The following is a 5,542-nucleotide window of genomic DNA, read 5'->3' as shown; positions in this document are numbered from 1 at the left end:
AGTGCAAAAACTGGAGGACCAAGCAGGGATAACAGGGAAGGCACTACAATGGATCAGGGAATACTTGTCAGGAAGACAGCAGCGAGTAATGGTACGTGGCGAGGTGTCAGAGTGGGCACTTGTGACCAGCGGGGTCCCACAGGGGTCAGTCCTAGGACCAGTGCTGTTTCTGGTATTTGTGAACGACATGACGGAAGGAATAAACTCCGAGGTGTCCCTGTTTGCAGATGACGTGAAGTTGATGAGAAGAATTCATTCGATCGAAGACCAGGCAGAACTACAAAGGGATCTGGATAGGCTGCAGACCTGGTCCAGCAACTGGCTCCTGAAGTTCAATCCCACCAAGTGCAAAGTCATGAGGAATGGGGAAGGGCAAAGAAGACCGCAGACGGAGTACAGTCTAGGGGGCCAGAGACTACAAACATCACTCAAGGAAAAAGATCTTGTGGTGAGTATAACACCAGGCACATCTCCTGAAGCGCACATCAACCAAATAACTGCTGCAGCATATGGGCGCCTAGCAAACCTCAGAATAGCATTCCGACATCTTAATAAGGAATCATTCAGGACCCTGTACACCGTGTACGTTAGGCCCATATTGGAGTATGCGGCACCAGTTTGGAACCCACACCTACCCAAGCACGTGAAGAAACTAGAGAAAGTGCAAAGGTTTGCAACAAGACTAGTCCCAGAGTTAAGAGGTATGTCCTATGAGGAGAGGTTAAGGGAAATCAACCTGACGACACTGGAGGACAGGAGAGATAGGGAGGACATGATAACGACATACAAAATACTGAGAGGAATTGACAAGGTGGACAAAGACAGGATGTTCCAGAGACTGGACACAGCAACACGGGGACACAGTTGGAAGCTGAAGACACAGATGAATCAAAGGGATGTTAGGAAGTATTTCTTCAGCCACAGAGTAGTCAGGAAGTGGAATAGTTTGGGAAGCGATGTAGTGCAGGCAGGATCCATACATAGCTTTAAGCAGAGGTACGATAAAGCTCATGGTTCAGGGAGAGTGACCTAGTAGCGACCAGTGAAGAGGCGGGGCCAGGAGCTTGGACTCGACCCCTGCAACCTCAACTAGGTGAGTACAACTAGGTGAGTACACACACGAGACTAGTCCTGGAGCTAAGTGGTATGTCCTACCAGGAGAGGTTAAGGGAAATCATTCTGACGACACTGGAGGACAGGAAGGATAGGAGGGACACGATAACAACATATAAAATACTGAGAGGAATTGACAAGGTGGATAGGGACGGACTGTTCCAGAGATGGGACACAGCAACAAGGTGGATAGGGACGGACTGTTCCAGAGATGGGACACAGCAACAAGGTGGATAGGGACGGACTGTTCCAGAGATGGGACACAGCAACAAGGTGGATAGGGACGGACTGTTCCAGAGATGGGACACAGCAACAAGGTGGATAGGGACGGACTGTTCCAGAGATGGGACACAGCAACAAGGTGGATAGGGACGGACTGTTCCAGAGATGGGACACAGCAACAAGGTGGATAGGGACGGACTGTTCCAGAGATGGGACACAGCAACTAGGGGTCACAATTGGAAATTGAAATGAAGCATTTCTTCATTAATAGAGTTGTCAGGAAGTGGAACAATCTGGAGAATGATGTAGTGGAGGCAGGATCCATACATAGCTTTAAGGAGAGGTATGATCAAGCTCATGGAGCAGGGAGAGAGTGGACCTAGTAACAACCAGCGAAGACGCAGGACCAGGAACTGTGAATCGACCCCTAAAACCAGGAATAGTTGATTAGAAATATGTGAGCACACAGGCACAGACATATGCACACACACACACACACACACACACACACACACACACACACACACACACACACACACGCACGCACGCACACACACACACACACACACACACACACACACGCACACACACACACACACACACACACACACACACACACACACACACACACACACACACACACACGCGCACACACACACACACACACACACACACACACACACACACACACACACACACACACACACACACACACACACACGCACGCACACACACACACACACACACACACACACACACACACACACACACACACACACACACACACACACACACACACACAGTTCTGAACGCTGCCTTGACAATGTACACTTGCGGAAAATGCTATTACTATGCTGAACAGTTTTGAACAGCGGCAACGGCAGGGGTGGAGTTAGGGTGGGTGTCCAGGGTGGAGTATCGGTGGTTGTATGTTGGGGGTTGGGGGTTGTATGTCGGTAGGAGGGAAGGTTGGGATGGTTGGGTTCTTGGACATGGTGAATTGGGATGGAACCCGGGGGAGGGGATGGGAGGGAAGGTTGAGAGAAACGGAACAGGGTGATCGGGGGGGGGGTGGTGGGGATTTAGGGCGGAGAGAGGGTGGGTCGGTCAGAGACTGGAGTGGGGTGGGTAGAATTGGGATGTGAGTGGGGAGTAGACAGAAGTGGGTTGGTCTGGGGGAGAGTGGTGGGAGGGGGGAGGCTAAGGAGGTTGTTCATCATATTGCAGCTGACTTGTGTTCAACACTGAACAATAACATTATGAGAGTGGGTGGCAGAGTGGGTGAGCGGGCGGCCAGCAGAGTGGGCGGATGAGTGGGCGGTCTACATCCTGACCACAAAACATCAAGACCAGGTGTCAGGTATGCTCTGCACGGTATGCTGTGTCAGGTATGCTGTGTTAGGCATGCTGTGTCAGTTATGTTGTGTCACGTATGGTGTGCCAGGTACTTTTGCACCAGGTATTCTGTGTCATTTATGTTGTGTCAGGTATGTCGTGTCAAGTATGCTGTGTCAGGTATGCTGTGTCAGGTATGCTGTGCTAGGTATGTTGTGACAGGTATGCTGTATAAGCTTAGTATATTTTGCCAGGTATGCTGTGTCAGGGATTTTGTATCAGGTATGTTGTGTCAAATATACTGTGTCAGGTATGCTGTTTCAGGTATCCTGTGCCAGGTATTTTTTATCAGGTATGCTGTGTCAGTTATGTTGTGTCAGGTATGCTGAGTCAAGTATGCTGTGTAAGTATGTTGTGTTAGGTATGACGTGCCAGGTGTATTGTATCAGTTATGCTGCAACAGATATGTTGTGCCACGTGTGCTGTCAGGTATACTGTGTCAAGTATGCTATGCTGTGTATGGTATGCATTTCAAGGAACTGCTGTTGACAATTGAATAATCTCTCAACCCTGGCACTAATAGTCTTGTTGCTTGCTGACCTTATCTTAAGATATTTAAAACGGAAGAAGGCAGTAAAGAGAGTAATAGCAGCGATAATTGCAAGAGAAAACTCAGACCAACATTCTCACACAAATAAACTGTTGAATCCTTGTAATAAATACGCCTTAAGCCAGCAGATAGTGGAGCCAACTTGACCTAATGTTCACTGATAATTGTAACATCATCAAAGAGAGTAAGTTCAGATCACAACCTAATCCAAGTTCAGACAAGTTGATAAATTAGACACATGTGCAACACTTGGATACCTTTAATGAGGAAACGTTTCACCACACAGTGGCTTCTTCAGTCCATACAAAGGAGAATGGTGAGGGATAGGAGGAGTTTGAGGTAGTCAGTCCCACAGCCTTGAGTCGATGTAATCAGTCCATCAATCTTGAAAAGAATACAGCATATGTGCGAAGAAATGGTTTATATACTACAGACAGGTGAGGTTCAGCAGCCGTAGGTGGTGTCACATTTGACAAATCCAAATGTGGATATAGGTCGTGCCTGAAGGTTAGGCAAGTGAAGAATTCCCTGTATATGCTGTATTCTTTTTAAAATTGATGGACTGATTACATCGACTGATTACCTCCTCCTGTTCTTCACGATTCTCCTTTGTATGGACTGATGAAGTCACTGTGTGGCGAAACGTTTCCTCGATAAAGATACCCAAGTGTTGCACATGTGTCTAATTTATCAGGTTCAGACCAGCATGCACCAGGGTACTGACCAGCAAAGTACAGATAGATATGAGAGTGTTTTCATACAAATTCGGCTTTAACAGCGAGAACGTCAACTCGGTCATATAAACCGTGTCCCTAACAAAACATGCTCGGGAGATATCTTAAATAACGTGGATTCGAACGAGTGTCCAGAAAGGATAAGTTCTGCAGCACCAATAGAATGCTCAGGGTGAATTCCACTAAAGAAAGAGAAGAGATGCTGTAAATTAGAAAGGGAGAGATGCTCCCTCTACAGACGAAGATGAAGACTCACAGAGCTCCTCGAGCATTTGGGACAAGTCCGTCAAGGATTTTAGAGGTGTAAATTATGATGTACGTTTCTCGCCTGCATTCCAAGGAGTACAGGTCAAGGGACTTCAGATGTTTTCGGTAACTGATGTGCTTTACTGAACTTACATGTACAGTGAAGATCCTCTATACATTCTCCAGATCTGCAGCTTCAATGCCTTGTAAGAGGCTGTTAGTGTACTGCAGTATTCCAGCCAAGAGAGAAGCAATGACAAAGGAAGATAATCTTTGGCTTGACATCCATCCTATCATTTTCCTCACGGTTGTGATAATGAGACTATTGTGATCCTTGAAGTTGAGGTCCTCTGACATTATCATTCCTAAGTGTAGTTAGAATTTATTTATACTCCTCTGCACATTTGTCCAGTTATTTTTTTAATACACATTTTGTGTGCTATTACACCATGATTGCACTAGTCGAAATTTGCAGTATTGTATACTACATCTGTATTCTGTTTGTCCAGTAGTGCATCCAAGACCATGTCATAGTGGTCCAGTAGTTTTGAGAGGCAGGAGTGACCATCCAAGACCATGTCTTGGGTGGTGCCATAAGTCATCCACCAACAACAAAATACTTTTCATCAGTGGACTTCTAGGGGAGTCAAATGCAGTGTTTGCAGCCTTCACAGAGACCTACACAAAAGATTACTTTGATGATGAAATATGGATAACTGGGTACAACCTTTCCAGATGCGACAGAAAGAACAGGCAACAAGGGGGGGTTGCCCTGTATGTCAAAGAGTCGCTCATTTGCATGGAGATACTGAATGCCACACATGTTTTTGAAGTTCTAACAATAAAAATCGAGAACCAAAACTTAGTCATTGTGCTTGTATATAAGCCACCAGATGCAACTTCCCAACAGTTCAAGGGACAGCTATTGAAAATTGACTACTGTCTGGAAAACCTTCCAGCCCCATCCCCAAACATCTTCCTGCTTGGTGACTTCAATCTAAGACATACAAAATGAAAGAATGTAGCAAATAATGTTGAAGCAGAAATAATCCCTGGAGGCAGCCCAGATGAAAAAAATCAAACGCATGTGCAGCTGAATTTCTGCAGTAATATAAAAAGCAACTAATTCTGATCACAACCTAATCGAAGTCCAGACTTACACGCACAGGAGTCCTGATCAGCAAAATGCAAACAGCTATGAGGGTACCTTCATTAAATTCAACTTCAACATCAACTGGGACCAGGTAAACGATGTTCTAAATGAAACATGTTGGGAAGATAT

This window comes from Cherax quadricarinatus, chromosome 13 (assembly GCF_038502225.1).
Source record: "Cherax quadricarinatus isolate ZL_2023a chromosome 13, ASM3850222v1, whole genome shotgun sequence".
Lineage (NCBI taxonomy): Eukaryota > Metazoa > Arthropoda > Malacostraca > Decapoda > Parastacidae > Cherax > Cherax quadricarinatus.
This window is presented reverse-complemented; position numbering follows the sequence as displayed.